General features: G+C 34.5%; 1 protein-coding gene across 1 annotated transcript in view; it reads right to left on the bottom strand.

The window, feature by feature from the left end:
- Positions 1 to 17029, bottom strand: part of LOC136037985 (WASH complex subunit 4-like) — a 444769-nt gene extending 427740 nt beyond the window's left edge. The window contains exon 1 of the transcript XR_010620101.1: positions 16940 to 17029. The gene's annotated coding sequence lies outside the window, so the exon portion shown is untranslated. The remainder of the gene's footprint in view (positions 1 to 16939) is intronic.
- Positions 17030 to 18730: the final 1701 nt, after the last annotated feature.

Raw genomic sequence — 18730 nt, forward strand, 5'->3', positions numbered from 1 at the left:
AATTGCCAAATTACAGACATCTACCTTTAAGTGAACACCTTTCGTTTCAAATCCAAGGTTTGGTGCAGTATAAAAAGCCTCAATTTGTCTTTCGACTTGTTCAATGACAATGTGACATCTATTAATGAACGACTGAAGCTCTAAAGGCTGCGGAATGAACAAGAACACGCATTCAATCAAATCTTCATCAGGGCAATCTGCTTCAACCCCTAAAAAAGGATAGAAAATTACGAAGATTTCCACTCGATTTCGATGAATAAGATGATTGGAATAAGGAGTGGACACAGGATAGAACCTATAATCCACATCTGTACTCCTACCCCCATCTCCTAATTTAATTTTTTTTTATTCATCAACAATTTTCAATAATTCACTTAATACTTTTTAAACCAATTTTCACCCTCCTCCACAAAAATGCATGTGTATGTAGTTAGCTGAAATGACCCAGAAAAGACAAAGTCCATGAGTTTGAAATAACTAAGTCCATAACGCAACAATTTTGAACTTCTTGAAGTTAAATGTTTATACTTAAAAAAACCCTTTCAAATAAATTTTGTGGACGACGTCTTTTTCAACTATTAAAAAAAATCATACAATTATCATATATTTCGCCTTCCACCACCAGTTCAACTTCAGGGGAAAATTTAGTCTTGCTTCGAAACTACCTTTAGGAGCTCAATATCTCAATTTATTATTTATCTCAGTTATTTTTCACAGGTGAAATATTTTTTCAAGATTGGAAAAATATACAGTTGCTTTTCTAAGATCATTACAATTTAGTGAGAATTCTGTATCTTCGAAAATTATAGTCTAATTTATTTTATATCAATTATTAAAATCACTGCATTCTTGCCTTGGATCCTGCAATTAAAATTACATTTAAGAAACAGTGTAATGAAAAAAAAACCAAATAGCAAGGAGTCTGAGGAAAAGAAAAAAGGAGCGAAAGTGCACACATCTCCAATCTTTAGATAAGGTGAGGGACAGTATATAACAAAATACCTTTACGATTATTTAAATGAAAATTTAATGCATTTTTATGAGCAATAGTTCATTAGTGTTTGAAAACTCAGTCAAAAACATATTCTTTATCTATATACTTAAATAAATATTGAAATAACGAACAGGTATTAGTTTTAAAATGTACTTTACCAATAAAATATGTGTCCTAGCCACCTCAACCTAACTCTCACTGTATAGCCCTAGAAAGCAGGACTGATTTCATTGGGAAACATCTAGCAATCCGTCTTTGAAAGTGCCCACGCTTCAGAATAGTGCTAGACCACTATTACCATTATAGCTTCCAACTTTCTAATTTCGGTTATCAGATTTATTTATTGCACTTTTACAGTTAGGGAAGGGGACAGTAGCCAAACTTTTGTTTGTAGTAATTTTTGATTGTTTTTAACTTGATTTGCATATTCAATATGAGTTATACTCGTTTTAAGATTTGTTTATTCATTTATATTAGTACCTGTTGTACGTTTGTACATGTTGATGTGAAGGAGTTGGAAATTGAAAGGAAAAGCTCCCTTTAATAGCCCAAAGTAATTGGAGGGCAGCTAATCCCCCTCCCACACCCACTATTTCCCCAAACACATCCAATCGAAACTTCGAGATATCCATTTTGTTCAACATAATTGAAAGCTCCGGAAGTTAGGTCTTTAAGGATGACAAACCCCAGATCCCTCAGGGCAAGGGTTGTAAGTCATGTCCTGGGGGCATGTAAGGTATATATAGAAAGGGTGATTGTATATTAACTTCGGAGGGGCTCATTGGATTGGTTATCAGACGTCCGAATGCCCTTTTAAGATTCAGAGTGATGGGAGAGTGGATACCCGCCCACACCTCCCATTTTCCCGAAATGTATCTGACAGAAATTTTGAGATGGCCATTTGTTTTCGCAGAAACTTCGAAAAGAGCTCATTTGATTGGAAATTGAAAGGCCTTTTCTGATAGTCGAAAGTGTTTGGAGGGCAACTAACCCCCCTTCCATGCCCGCTATTTCCCCAATCACAGCCAATAAAAATTTTGAGATAGTCATTTTGTTCAACGTAATCAAAAGATCCATAAATTAGGTCTTTTAGGATGACCCCCCCCCATAGCCCTTAGGTCAAGGTTGTAAATTTTACCCTCGGAACATATAAGGTTTATATAGAGAGGGCGATCGTATAAACTTCGGAGGGGGGCTCATTAGATAGGTAGTCAGAAGTTCTAGTGTCCTTTCTAAGATTGAGAATGATCGAAGAGTGGATACCCCCCCCCACCACATCCTCGTATTTTCCAAAATTTTGAGATGGCCACATCCAATCACAATTTTAAGATAGCCATTTTATTCAACGTAGTTGAAATGTAAGGAAATTATGTATTTGAGAATGACAACCCTCCTACAGCCGTCAACACAAGGGTTGTAAGGTATGTCCTGGGGGGATATAAGATTTATATAGAAAAGTGATCGTATAAACTTCGGAGGGAGCTTATTGAATTAGTTTCTTCGATGTAACTACTTCTCAGTAAGGCAGTATACCTCCCAGATGTGTCTTCGACAGCTAATGAGTAGAGAACAAAATCAGCGAACATTTTTTCTCATATGCAGCCATTTATCCTGTAATATTGTATTATTACAAGAATACAAACCTCACTACTACATTTAATATTTCATTGCCAGCAATGTGGAAAACCGCAACTCAACTAATCACACCTAAATTATTTACTTTTTTCTGCGTAGTTACTTTTGGTATTATCTTTATTTATATGTTACGCAATAAAAAGCAATCATTTATCATTTTTGTTTCTGCTACACAGAAACAAAAATGCTAATACAGCTTAGGTTCAAATTTAGAATAATTACCCATACCTCTGTCATAGCAATACGGATACGAAAAATAAACGGAATTATTACTACTACTACTACTGCTAATAATAACTCACTGCAGCCCTGAGTCACCTGAGGCCAATGCAGCTAAGCACGCTCCTCCTACAACCTACAACCTCCCTCTTTACACCCTCCCAGGAAGTTTCCATTTCCTTTAAAACTTTATTTATGACATCCTCTCAACCCAGACAAGGACGACCTGCTCTCCGTGTAGCCCAAGACGGGTGGCCAAAAAGGACAATTTTTGGCAATCTGTCATCTTTCATAAGCAGAACGTGGCCTAGCCATCTCAACCTTTCTTTCACTATAGCCCCAGAAAGCGGGATTGAACCACATTTTTCGTAAAACCTACTGTTTGAAATACATTCAGTCAGCCAGGTACCCAGAACGATCCGTAGGCAATTCCTCTGAAAAACATCTAGTAAATTTTCGTCCGCTTTTTGGAGCGCCCATGCTTCAGAGCCATATTTGACCACTGTCATCACTGTAGCTTCTAATATTCTAATCTTGGTTTGCAGACTTATCTTTCTATTCTTCCAAACTTTTTTTAACTGTGAAAAAACACCCTAAGCCTTAGCTATTCTACTTTTAACATCTTCACTGCTCCCACCGTCTTTACAAATAATACTACCAAGATAGGTGAAGCTGTCCACCTGATCAATCTTTGCATTACCCAACGTCATCTTTTCGTCTTCACTTATTCCTAGCCTTAGTGACTTAGTCTTCTTAACATTAATTTTCAAACCTATTCTAGCACCCTGAACTCGCAAAATTTCTAAAATTTCAGTCATTTTGCTCACACTTTCATCTAATATGCTTAAATCATCAGCATAGTCTAAGTCCAAGAGCGTTTTTCCTCCCCATTTGATTCCGTGGTCTCCAATCGCCTTTCCTGTGCTCCTTAAGACGAAGTCTATCAAAATGATCCATATAAAGGGGGATAGGACACAGCCCTGCTTAACTCCTGATTTAATATAGAACCAGTTGCTAACCTCTTTTCTACCTTAACCGCAGCAGTATTATTCGCGTTCATAGCACAAATCACTTTAATGTATTTGTCTGGTATACCATATAAGGATAAGACCTTTGCTAACGCTCTTCTATCAACAGAATCAAAAGCTTGCTCATAATTCATAAAACTGAGGACCAAAGGTGTTTGACAACGAAGGGACTTCTCAATTATTAACCTGAGAGGGAAAACTTCTTCGACACATCCTCTACCTTTTCTAAAACCACATTGTTCTTCCCTTAAAACTTTGTCTATCTCACAGTCTAAAAAGTATCATATTACTAAGTAATTTGCTACCTACAGAGACCAGACTAATGCCTCGATAATTACGTTACTTACTTTTGTCACCTTTCTTATACAGTGGCTTAATTAAAGCTTTCCTAAAATTATTAGGTACTTCTCATTTTTCAAAAATCATATTCATAATCTTCAGTAGCTTATTTCTAACCTCAGAGCCACCATATTTAAGAAATTCATTTATTACACTATTTGCACCTGGAACCTTTTTATTTTTTAATCCTTTTAGTACTGTCGCTAATTCTTCCTCAACAAACAAATCTTCCTTCACATCCAAGGTATCACAAACTTTTTCATTTTCATTTATATCGTTTCCTGCAACTGTATCTCGGTTTAGCACATTCTCAAAATGTTCCACCCATCTTTCTTTAACTCTTTCCTTATCAATAATTGTGGCCCCATTCCTGTCTTTAACTGGGACTAGTCCGGATTGACTACTCCCTCTCAATTTATTAACAAGCCAGTATAATATTTTACAATTATGCCGTCTAGCTGCATCTTCCAGATCCTCGGCAATTTTATCCATGGCCTCCGCTTCACATCTCCTTAGTTCATATTTTAATGCTTTCTCCACTTTCTTTACATTTCTTTTGTTATCATATGATCTATTACTCAGATATTTCTTGTACAAACCCCTTCTACTCTCTATTAAACATAAAGCTTTTTCACTAATATTCCTAGTTGCAGTCTTAACACTCTTCCCTAAGACACCATCAGCAAGTTCACAATTTTTTTTCTCAAAAATTATTCCATCCATCATCCGCATTGTCAAATTTTAAACTCTAAAGTTTAGTATTCAATTGTTCCTGGAAGGTTTCTCTCAAATTTTCATCTTGGAGTCTACCAGCATCATAACTTTCCGGGAGGTGGCTACCCTTCCGAAATTTCAGCTTTAAATTAACCTTAGACACTACTAGATGGTGATCTTTACTTTTAACATCAATAACAGCACTCCTATACACCCTAGTATATTGTATTGATCCTGCTAGTCTTCGGTTTACAATAACATAGTCAATAAGATTTGGTGTCTTGCCATCACGTGAATACCATGTCAACTTATGGGCCATTTGATGATCAAACACCGTATTGATTATAACTAGGTTGTTATATCTACAAAATGTCTGTAGCCGTTACTGTTTCCTTTTCCTACACCAAATTAACCTAGGCTAGGATACCATCTATCACTATTTCTACCAGCCTGAGCGTTAAAATCTCCTAGAAAAACACCAAATTTCTACCTGGTACCCTGTGTATTTGCTTTTGTAACTGTAAGTAAAATTCATCTGAGTCACTACTATCTCCGTCAGTTGGTTCAACAGGGGCATATACTACTATAACTGATACCCTGAACTTTTTAGTCATAAAATGAGCAATTAGTATTCTATTATTAATACCTTCCCAGCCTAAACAAGACTTAGTATTTTCCTTATTCATCATGAGCCCTACTCCCATTCTATGTGTCCCATCCTTCCTACCTGAGTAAACAAATTCTATGTCACCTAATTTCATGCTTCCTACCCTTGGGATATGAGTTTCTGAAACTCCTAGTAAATCTGGAACAAGACAGCTTTGACTAAAGCTTTTCAATTACAATTCCTTTGAAGTTTTTACCATTTGAAAATTTCAATACAAATAATAATTCAACAACAATTCAATTTCAATAAGTTTCAGTAACAGAGCATGAAAAAGGAATCGTCAAAGTCAAAGCACTAGCGTTAACTTAGTAAAGAGGAAAGTAGCTTAAATGTGTTATGCCCAAACATGAAATTTTATAATTAGCTTGAAAAACAATTGTTGCTATTTTTCAATTGTTTTCAATGTGCCTATTTTCAAGCACTCGAACAAACATACCGAAACTTGTAGGATCTTCAGTCCCTTGTAGCTTGAATTCGTTGTTGTGTACTTCCGGCAATCATGCCAAATTCCCAAACTTGTGCAAAAGTTGTTCTTTTGTGGTAGCTGTAAAAGAGGGAACAAATATTAAATAAATTCAAATGATTTGTGTTAAAAAATGCATTGTCTTCTTTGACAAACAGATATATTACATAATAGCAGACATAAGAAATTGGAGTTTGAGAGTGATGATCTTTAGTATAAATTTACATTCAACTATACCAATTCTTTATATAAAATGATTCCAGCTGCAGCTGCAGCCGTCATACTGCTAAAAGACTAAAGTGGAAAAACAAGTATATAGTATTTATTTAATTTCTTTAAGTACTATCGACTATAGTTCGTTCTTTGATGTAATTTGAAACGACACCAGTATGAAAAGACATTAAATTCCGAATGGACCAAAAAACTGGTAATTACAAAAATTCAAAAACCTTAAAAAAGAAAACCAAAAGTTCGAAGCTTAGTAGACCACTGTCTTGGCTAATAATACTGCTGCAACCTGGATTAATAACAAAGTCACAAACGGGAAAAGGTCTATGGGTTTTCTTATTTGGAATAGTAAGAAACGAACTTCAGGGAATCAGGCAGCTTACTAAGTCCAATATGTGCCATGGTTTGTTCTTTACTGGGTTCCAGCCATATCCAATGAAGTTTACATAATCCCCATTTATACTGAATTACGTTGATTCCCTTTGCATATTTATTTTTTATATTTTTAATTACTATGGGCTAGCTTTAACTATAGTGTTTTTATTTTGCTAAAATATTCACTGTATCAACGAATTAATTTTCTTGTCTTATGTGAAATTTAAATCCCAGAAGTCTTCAATGGTGCAGCGGTGCAGTATTAATATACTACTACAGTGTTATAGAAAAATGCAGTTTTTCGTAAAAAATTGATGTTATTTTTAAAATTATTTTTGTTAAATACAGAGAGGTTTTGAATACATCAATTTCCTTTCAAATGAGCCATTAAACCGCTCTCTGTGATTTTCCAGTGCCCTGCTAGCTAAAGAGAATAAACGAAAAAAAAATGCCGTCAATGCAGAATATAATAGTTTAATCTACTTATCTTGTTTTTCAGGCCAATGGATTTTCCTCGTTATTCAAGCCAAGGCACTGGAAGTTTCTTACATAGGGGTTTCGAACAAGACAATTCTGGTAGGATAGTTAGTGCTTTGATCTGACCCTAGTTTTTGGAGTCATGGGCTATTGTATTTCTTAGTATTGGACGTGTTCATCTCTTACTAGGTTGCTAGCTACCCAGATACACTTAAAAATCTTTCATCCTCCTTCCAAAAGTGGAATCATTCCCTTTCCTCCCTTAAAAAATAAAATCTTAACCTTCCATTAAAATACTGGATTGTGTTCATCTGTATTACCAAAGGTATTATACAAGCAGGGCATCTCAAGTCTTAGAAAAAAACACCAGGCAAACCATCGAAATCTCCTGAATAGAAAAAAGCATCTGGAAAAACCTAAAGCACTTACAGCTACAGCAACCAGTAGCCTACGCATGGAGATACTTCTAAGCCATTTGTACTATTTTATTCATTTGCCAGCGATATCAGCGTTACTGAGGTGCATTAAAACAACGTACTTTTGTTTTTAAATGAAGTATCTTTTCGTAAAGCTTCTCCCGTTGGTTGGCATATTATCTGGAATTGAAGAGCTGATATGCACTCTTTGTTTGAATATGGTAGAATTTGGATGGAAATTTGATTCCGTTAGCTTAAAAACAACAAGAGAAACTAGTTTCATTTAGAAACATAAAACTACCTCTTGTTTGTAGCCAATCTACTCTGATGAGGCCATAGTAATGAGTAAGGTACCACAAGGACCTGTACTAGGCCAAACCCTTTTCCTGATGTACATCAATGACATCTTCAATCATGTGGATAATAATATCCACCTGTTCACTGATGATACCAAACTTTTTGGTGTTGCAAACCCACAGAGTATCCAACACAAAATAGACAGGTAACAGGATTGAACTCAAGACTGGCTTCTCCAATTCAATACAACCAAATACTGTATTTTGCACCTTGGACCCAGCTACCCAATGGCTACCTACTCAATTTTCAACCCCATCACTAAAATAAAGGAAGCATGTAAAGAATAGAGAAGAAGAAAGGGACCTTGGTGTGTTTGCCTACAAGTTGAGTTTCCACAGCCACGTCCATCCTGTTATTTCACGAGAAAATTCCATCCTGGGCGTATTAAAACAGACCATCGGCAGCAGAGAGGCAACAATATTCATAAAACTGCATAAAGCTCTCGTTAGACTGCTATTACTACTACTGCAGCTATTGCTACTACGCAAGCTAAGGGTATTAAGGTAAAGCTTTCAAGGAAAATATAGGCGGATGCTGAACTAAATCAAAACGAACTATGATTATTTAGATTGTCAATAGGATAACAAAGCAATATCACAATAAGGGCTTCCATTATTAAGTTAGACCTTTAGGATAAGTTGTGACAGATTTTCAACAAGGCAGGACACTATGTGTATATTTTTGATACTACTTCGACAACTACTGTAACTAACGACGCTTAGGACATTAAGTTGAAACGTTTAGGGGGGTTTCAATTAAACGAAAAAACTATATGCTTGAAAGTTTTAAAAGGGCATATAAGCAACACACCAATACCTTGCTTTGCGGCGTTTCGTTTTGCATTTTTTCGAAGTTGCGTCGCTGCTCAATTAGTACTAATTTTCATTGCGTGTCATTGGGTTTTTGAGGTTGCGTTGGTTTGGATTCGAGTCTTGAATTATTTTTTTTTTCCAGTCCCTTTTTACCAGGTAAATGTCCTTTTGGTAAACTTAACTTCATCTATCCTTTTACTTGTTTGGTTTCTTTTGGTTCTCTATTTTAAGTAATAAAAATGGTTTCCTCTTTCTCTTGCAGGCGATCATATTAGCTGCGCAGCTAAAAGGATGACTCATCCCTGTTAAAAACGTATTTTTGGACGCCAGTTTGGCTAAAATTCAATGAGGGGTGAAAGGGAAAATTAGTTCATACATTGTAGATTACGTGTCGCTTTATATCACACCCTGTAAAGGATTTTATTGGCTGGTCTTCTTTCGTCACATCCCGGCTGATTTTTATCTTTGTTTTTATACCACTACCAGAACTTTCAGTTTTTGTATAACCTACGATTAATATAACCTTTGACAAATTTCTCGATCAAATAAATATTAATTGACCAAATTTGACAAAATAACACAGCAGTTTATTTTGTTTGAAAAGGATACTTTTTTGTGTGTATGTAATAAAATTTTATATTATTTAGTTTTTAATGTTTACTTTGTACAGTCAGACACATTGGCATGAAGAGAAAGACAAAAGACCCACTCAAACACACAAAGTCAGACACAAAAACACACAAAGATACAGGTACGGAGAGAGAGAGACAAAAAGCAAAAGATGGAAACTCCCTTAAAGTCATATAATCCTAATGAAAATTACGCCATCAGATTCGGCGTATCAGAGAACTCTATTGTAGAGGTTACATTCTCCTATCTACAAAAATGTGGAACTTTGTATTTTTTGCCAGAAAAACAATCCTGGATGCATATTTATTTGTTTGATTTTCTCAGGGGTGATTGAATCAACCCATTTGGCCCAGAACGTTGAGAGAGGGCTCTTTTTAACTGAAATTAGAAGTTCTAGTATCCTTTTTAAGTTACTGTAAAAATTAGAGGACAGCTAGGTCCCATCCCATCCCACTTTTTCCCAAAATCGTCGAATCGAAATTTTAATATAGCTATTTTGTTCAGCATTGTTGAAAAACCCAATAACTATGTCTCTGGAGATAACATGACCCCCAAAGCTTCTGGGGAAAGGTCTTTAAGTTATAAATTCACCCATTATTTACATAGTGTTTGTTATTGGGAAGTATGCCTAAATTTTTTGGCTGGGGAAGGGAGGACAAGTTTTCTGTTGGGAGATTTTGCAAGGGAAGAATGAAAAGGGAAGTTTCCAGGGGGTGAACATTTCAGGGGAAATTCTATAGTGGAAGAATATGCCAGAATTCATTTACAAAATTTGTATGTTTGGCTTTCTCTTCACTAACTCAATTTTACACATTGAGATGTTCAGGATAATTGTCTGGGGTAAATTTTCACCAGGATTGAGTTGTTTAGAGAATATTTCCGTTGGGAAGGAGATTTTCCCATGAAAGTGGAGCTATATTTCCAAGCGTCATTTAAAAAAACGATCAGAAATTAAATAAAAAGAAAGGTTTTGTCAGCTGAAAGTAAGGAGTAACATTAAAACTTAAAACAAACAGAAATTATTAAGTATATGTGGGGGTTACCCCTCCTCAACACCTTTCTTTTTATGCTAAAGTTTAAGTTTTGTCCTAATTCTATAAGAATGACTCATGAAACACAAAGGTTGTTTAATTAGAACAATAAGTAACTTTTTTAAAGTGCTGAAAAACTTCAGTGTAAAGACAGAGCTGTTGAGGAGGGGCAATCCTCCTCATATACTTAATAATTTCTGTGTGTTTTAAGTTTTCATATTACTCCTTACTTCCAGTTGAAAAAGTTTGTTTTATATTTAATTTTATATAGAATGGCTGTTTGTGATGCTTGTGATCATTCCAAATAATATATCTCTTCATTTTATCATCTCATGGTGTACCATGTGTCCTTTGATAAAATGGGTTTGCTGCATTCTCAGTCTGTGAAAACCACTCTGTCTCAGTGCTTTCAACAAATTTGATGGATAGCCTAATATCAAACAGTTTGTGGTAGCAAACTGAAATTAAGGAGCCCCTCAAAACAATAGCAACCAAAACTCTAAATGTAAGAATTTTGACAACATTAAATCCCTCAAAAGAATTAGCTTTGTATGCTGATCCCAAGTACATGAAAATCATTAAGTTTAATAGCGTGTGTTTAAAGCTACATGCCTCAGGAAATTTGTCTAATTTTTTAAGGGAAAAACACCCCTATGAAGGCAAGCAATCTTGATGAAAAGCCCACCATTTAACTTCAGCATATCACACAACCAAACTCTAGAAGTATCAAGCTCCTATCAATAAAACTGTGGAATAGGCCTAATACATTTTTTTCCCAAAAGAAAGATCAAAGAAGTGTTTATTTTTTTCCCATGGGTGATCATTTCAAACTAATTGTCATAGAAGATTGGAAGAAAGCTCATTCAAATGGTAATTAAAAATTATACTGCCTTTTGATGTGAGCAAAAAGATTGTGCCACAGGAAAGTGGCATTCTTGGCCATTTTGTCACATTAAACTACAATTTTCCCCCAAAAGGACTATTTTACTAGTGATTGAAAATTCTGAGATAGTGCATTGATATAAAAGTATCTACAAGCTGTATATTGAGCTTTCCAATTACAGAGGAAATAATGTCACATGGTGACAAATTTGATCCTGAAAAGTCATGTAGTCCAACAAAATAAATGGTTAATATGGATATTTATCTTAGTGCATGATTTAAACAAGTTGATTGAGTGTCTCAAATATCCTAACCCTAATTGAGCCTTCCAATAAATAAAGAATGTGTTTTGGGGAAGAGGAGGGAGGGCCAAGATTAGGAAAATGACATCTAATTGCTGTTGATTCCTTGGACTATTTTTAGCTTATACCTTTATTATTAGTGCTAGAGAGGGAGCAAAAGTACCTCTCCCAATGCACCAATCTTTTTCTATGTTGTAAAAAAATCATGTTCACGTGCTTACTGGCTCAGAGATGGAAATACTGAAGAAGGTTGGGTATCTTGAGCTTTGCCAGGAGATTTCTTTGGGGTTGTCAAGTTCTACCAGGAGCTTTGTTTCCAATAATTTCAAATGGTAATATTTTTCTTTTACAATTTATTTACAGTTTCACAATGTAATGAAACATATATATCAAGTATTTTGCTACGGATCACACGAAAAAGCATCACTGAGTGAGGGATTCATTTTGCCGTTCGAAGAAAATTTCCCCGAAGCTTCAAAGAAAAAGTCGAAAGGAGTTCAAGGTGCTTTTACTGAACTAGCCACATTTCCGGATGTGTATCAAGAAATAATGGGAATTGCTGGTGCTGCTTCGACAAGCAGTGTATCTTCACTCTCGTCTACCCTAGTAAACACGCAGAGTGAAATTGCCAAATTGAAAGAAAATCTTCGTCAGGATATTCACAAACAGGTGATTGAGAAATGTTCAGGCGACAAAGGCGTGATCAGTGAACAAGCAATTAACACTATTGTTACCGAGATCTATGATGCAATAAGTCTCGATTACAGTTCAAAATTTGCAAATATTGAAAAGATGCTCAAGGGGTTTCAAGCTCAAATAACGGCGCTAGAAAATCGCATTGAAATTCTAGAATACCGCAACGACGATTTGGAACAGGAAAGAAGATCGAACGTTCTTCTAATCCATGGACTGTCTCAGATGGGTGGAGAAACGCTGCCCAATAGCGTTCTAGAGCTATTCAATGCTAAGATGGAGATCCGTGTGCTTGCTAGTGACATCAAGTCAACTGAGCGCTTACGTATTCGAGTTAGATCAGCGGAAAATGTTATCCCGCCCGTTCTCGTCACTTTTCATTCATCTGAGTGTGCAAAGCGCGTGTTCATGAACAAAAAGAAGCTCGCCCAATCGAAAGTATTTATATCTGAGTATTTAACGCCAAAACGTAAGCAACTGCTGAATCTGGCACGCGACAAATTTGGAGCTCGGAATGTTTGGACTGATGGTGGCCGTGTGCTAGCCAAACCGGAAAACAGTTCAGCCATCTTGAAAATTAGGTCACTGAATGACCTGATCAGTGACCAGTACTGACATGTTGAATCCATCCTCAGTTCTTTCGTTTATTTGGGGTTGGCTGCTTTGTTTCGCTAATCTCGTGTCAAAAACTTTTTTGTTTGTTTCGTCATTAAGATATCAAAGAGTTCACACTATTGAGCATACTAGAGTATTATCATGAATAGTATGACCGACAGGCTTTCAGACTTAGAAAGTAATCGGCTGTCTGTTGACCAATTATTATCCACCCCTATTGCAAATGATAGTTTAAGTGAAGGAAATAATACTCAAGCAATGAAAGCTAGTAATTTTTTGGATAGTCAGTCGCTGAAGAAATGGTCGGTCAAAGAAGATACTATTTTTGCATTTTGGAATTGCTAAGGCCTTAGGACTGCGTACCCTACACTGTGTAACATATTAAGTGATATGCAAGAAACACCGTTAGTAATAGGACTATGTGAGACGTTTGTATCGAATAGGAATAATTTTTCAGTGTGGGATTTCCAGTTTCCAGGATATGTTAGTGAAAGAAAAGAACGACAGGTTATGGAGCGAGGCAGTCTGGCTTTGTTGATAAAGGAAGGAGTTTCGTATTGGGTAAGGGAGGATCTCTCACTTTGGCTTGAAGGAAGACTTGAGACTCTTTTTATTGAAATAGAAGATAAATCTGATAAAAATGTAGTTGTTGGTTTAGTTTATAAGACACCGTCATTTAATGAGGATGTTTTAATTGAGGAAATGGAGCATTTAATGGAGAAATTTAGTAATGATCATAAATATAAAGTAGTAATGGGGGATTTCAATATTGACCTCCTTAAAAGTACAAGCCGCCTAGATTTTCTTAACTCTATGATTTCATCATTCCAGTACCCCCTGGTAACTATTCCTACACGAGTAACTGATAAGTCTGCGACTCTTATCGATAATATATTTGTGGATGGAAAGCTGCTTGAAAGTTCGTATGCTGATGTTCTACTCACGGATGGATCCGACCATCTTTTTCTTCTTAGTAAAATAAAAAAATCTTACAGGATTATAAATAAGAGTGGTCAAATAAATAAAACATATTTTCGTGATTTAAGAAAAGATAATTTAAAAAAATTTGAGAGAGAAATGGATGATGCAGATTTTACTCCAGTTTTTGAAGAAGATAACCCGTCGGTTGCGTAAGATATTTTTGTTGCAAGAAGACTTAAAAGAGGTAGTACGAAATTCCCAAAGAAACCATGGATTACACAGGGCATTCTAAATTCTATAAGTCGGAAAAATGAATTGTATAAAATATACCTAGGTGAACCATCTATCATTAATTTTCAGCAGTTTAAAAATTACGGGAATACTGTAAACGGATCAAAACGGAAAGCTGAAAAAATGTATTTACAAAATGAATTTATGAAGCATAAATGTGATATGAAAAAAACATGGAAAACAGTAAATTCACTCCTGGGTCAAAAGGGTAAAATAGAAGTTATTAATAAATTACAAACAGAGGGGGAATTTGACTACCCCAAATGATGTTGCAAATTATTTATGTGATTATTTTTCTAGTGAGGGAGCGAAACTTTGTGACGATGCTCGGAAAAGAATTAAGCGGCCTCCCAAAATAGTTCAGTCGGAAATTCCAGTAGAAAATCAGCTGGTTTTTAATGCTTGTAGCATAAGTGAAGTGAGTACAATTATCAGTAGAATCCAATCAAACTCAAGTGGCGTAGACGGGATTTCTCTTAAGGATGCTAAATCAGTTAAATCAGTTATAACACCAGTTGTATGTAATTTGATTAATAAGTCTATGGAAAAAGGAATTTTTCCGGAAGTTTTGAAGGTGGCTAAAATAATACCATTGCACAAAGGAGGTAAGAGAGACGACCCTTCAAACAAAAGACCCATTTCTATCCTCCCTTTTTTTTCAAAAATATATGAAAAGGTGATAGGATCCAGGCTAACTGATCATGTTGAAAATAATACAATTCTTATAAATACTCAATTTGGTTTTAGAAAAAAAATGTCCACAGAAATGGCAACCATTAAACTTGTTGACTGGGTAAATACATCGTTTGAAGCGGGTCTGATTCCAGCTGCTTTATTCCTGGATTTGAAAAAGGCTTTTGACACGATTCACCATAAACAGTTATTACTTGAGCTGGAAAAAATTGGTGTTACCGGAAAGAGTTTGTCTTGGTTTGAATCTTATTTAAGTGACCGAAAGCAGGTTGTGGTGAATGGGTGTTTTACTTCTGAAGCTAGTATGATAACTTGCGGAGTACCCCAGGGCTCTATACTAGGTCCTCTTTTATTTTTTATATTTATAGATCGGATTAAGTATAATTTGTCAGAGGCTGGTATAATCCTTTTTGCAGACGATACTCTTTTACTTGTAGCTGCTCCATCAGTTGATCTACTTTTTGATAAAACGATAAAGGCAATGACCGAGTTTATTGAGTGGGCAGATTTCAATCTTTTGACATTAAATTATAATAAAACTAACTACATTCTATTTTCTTGGATATCTAGTAATGAAACTAATTTAGAATTAATAATAAACGGAAATCAAATAAAAAGAGTAAAGGTAACAAAGTATTTAGGTTTTATGATTGATGAAAATCTATCATGGAAAAACATTCAAATATTATAGCTTCAAAGTTGTCCAGATCTCTGGGTGTGCTTCGCCGAGTTAAAAACCTAGTATCCTATAAAATTCTTTGGTTACTTTATTTTGCTATTTTTTTGCTATTCTCTTTTTGGGCTAGTAATTTTGTATCATGTTATAAAAAAATCCAAAAAGTCCAAAATAAAGCTGTTAAACTTTTATCACCTAAAACTATTTACTCATAATATTCATGAACTTTATACTAAGAATCAACTTTTTGATATTTCAAAAACAAGAGACTACCAAGTTAGTATTTTCACATATAAATTTATTAATAATATACTTCCCTCTTCTTTCGAAAATTTTGTCTCCATTAATTGTGATCTTCATAGCCACGATACACGAGGGGCATCAAATCTGGTACACCCATTTAGAAATACGGCTGGAGCTTCTTTCGTGATTAGAAATTTTGCCCCCTCTGTGTGGGATATTATTCCAATTGAAATAAGAAATTCGAGTCATTTGCCTTCCTTCAAGGCTGTTGTTAAGAGATTCTTCCTTGCAAAAGAATAGTATGGTAATGATGCAAAAGTATAGTAATAATGCGTGAGTGTCATAAGTAGAATCTTTGTATGTAGTAATATGTAGAGTAGAGATGACTGCCCCCTGCTGCCAACAAGCCCCTCAGGGCTTTCTTAGCAGGTGCAGCAAAATGTTTTGTATACATGTTTTTTGAAATAAATTTAATCTAATTTAATCTAATCTAATATATATATATACAATATGATAACCCTAATATTATGCTCTTTCCAACTAGGCCTATAATAATTGCTTTATTCAGAAATTCAATTTTTGTCTCATTACAGATTCTCAAAGATGATACCTTTTTCTCTTGTTTTTGGCTATATAAAAGGGTTGAAAACAACAATTCTCATTTCATTATATACAGAATAATTGTAGTTAACACATTTCAACTGCAGCTCCACTATACTTTATACCTCCCCCCCCCCTTCATGTGCAAATATATAGCCAAAACTATATATTTCCCATGTTTTTACTGATTTTGACTTTGTCACAGCAGATTCAATTTACAGGTAAACCAGTTTAAACCAGAGTGATGTAAACAGCAGTATATAAGTGGTATCTAAAATATGAGAAAAGGGTGTCACTACTGGTGTCACTAAAAAAGGCACTGAGTGGTATGTTTACCTAATACAAAGGTCAGTAACATAAACTGCCCCAAAGAATTTGGACTAAATACTCAAATTTTGTCAATATTTTTTACTTTCATTCATCATTTTAATTTTTTAATAGAAGAAGTGGGACATTGCATATCAATTTAGAATTATTGATAGCCTATATATGATTTAACAAATAGAAATTGGTGGTTTATAGGACCAGTAGCTCACATCCTGTTTTGGTTAGAATTGGGTATGTTTAAAAAATGATTTTTCAACTTAAAGTAAGGAGCAACATTAAAACTTGAAACAAACAGAAATTAACCTGCATACAATGGGACCTGTCCACTCCTCAACTCCTTTCTCTTTATGATGAAGTTTGACTTTCATCCCAATGGTTTAACTTCTGAAACACAAGGGGCCTTGAACTGGAATAAGAATGTTATAAAGCACTAAGAAAAATTACTATAGCAAGTGAGGGTTTTAGTGCTTTGTCATTTTTCTATAGCCCTGCTCATTCATGGAATAATTTCTGCTGGTTTAAATTTCAATTAACCTTAAATTGCATCTTCTAGAAACTATAGTTGAAGAATCTATATACATTGTCAGGTAACATTGACTCATTTTTCTTGTCATAATTCATGTGTAAATTAGCACTATTTACATACATACTGGACAGTTTGGTTTCATTGTTTGGTGTCAGTAGACGTATTGCCAGCCAGGCATTATTTAGGGCTAAAAGGGAAAGGTGGCACCTAATAGACCCTGCTGGATAATAATGGTTGGTTCTACTGTGACTTCCATGACTTGTTGCTATACTCTTGGGTTAATGCTGATCCTTACTTTAAGCTGAAACAACTTATTGTTTTATTTATTATACTTTAAAATGTTTATAAATATGGAAACAAGTATGATAATCTAAATATTAGAAATGAATATTATAGCATAAAGTAAGAATTTTTGCTTTAATATTTTCATTTACTTTTGTATATATCCTATGGGTGTAAATACAGCCTATACTTTTCCACATAAAATAGCTAGAAGAAAGTGAATGAATACCTTGATGCCTTTTTTATTGTATTTTGAAATATAATAATCAGTTCTTGGGCATTTTCTTTTAGTCCTTAAAGGAGCTCAAAACAGCTCACAGTAACCACAAATTTAAAAATGCATCTCCAAAAAAACCTGTCTAAGTGAAAAATAAAATGCAATTTGTGTTTGATACAGGAATGGTAATGATTATTTTGATTAATTTTAACAGTATAATCTTATTTTAAGAATAAATTTGCAGGACTTTTTGAAAAGGGCATGAAACTCATCAAAACTGGCATCAAAGCAAAATGAAAAAAAAAACATTGTACAATCATCTTTGTTGAAAGCCCTAAATAGGAGACTTAATCCCCCCCCCTTGAATAACAAGGAGAATCACATTTTTGTATGTGTAACATTTTGTATGTGGCCATTGAGAAGGAAAATTTCTTGAAAACAGTTTTTACTGCATAACATGCAGAATAATTGCAGTTGACACATTTTGGTAAATTTATAGCAAACCATATAACTGGCTTTTGTATAAAATGAATATACCACTTGATGCCTTTTTTATGCTCTTTACAAATATAATAATTGCTTCTATACTAAATTCAGATTTAAGCACATTTATAGCCCTTAAAAATGAAAAATTTTCAAAAATTATGACAGTTCATATAACTGACTTACTAATAAAGCAAACATAGCACTTATTGGCTTTTTTTGTGTTCTTTATGAATATAATAATTGCTTCTACCATAAATTCAAATTTAAGCACTTTATAAGCCTTAAATGACAAATTTTCAATTAAAGTATGAGTTATTCATGATTTCCAACAAAATAATACTATGTTTTCTCTGCACTATTTTCAAAAAAATAATAGGCTACTACATTTTCTCAGTGCTAATATTATTTATAATAAGGTTAGTTTAGGTTAAAAAGTGCTTAAATCTGAATTTAAGGTAGAAGCAACTATTTTATTTGTAAAGAGCATAAAAAAGGCATCAAGTGGTATATTCACTTTATATGAAAGCCAGTTATATGGTTTGCTACAAATTTACCCATATTTTTAATTTAATCCCAATTTTAATGTTTTAT

This window comes from Artemia franciscana, chromosome 17 (assembly GCF_032884065.1).
Source record: "Artemia franciscana chromosome 17, ASM3288406v1, whole genome shotgun sequence".
In the NCBI taxonomy this organism is placed as follows: Eukaryota; Metazoa; Arthropoda; class Branchiopoda; order Anostraca; family Artemiidae; genus Artemia; species Artemia franciscana.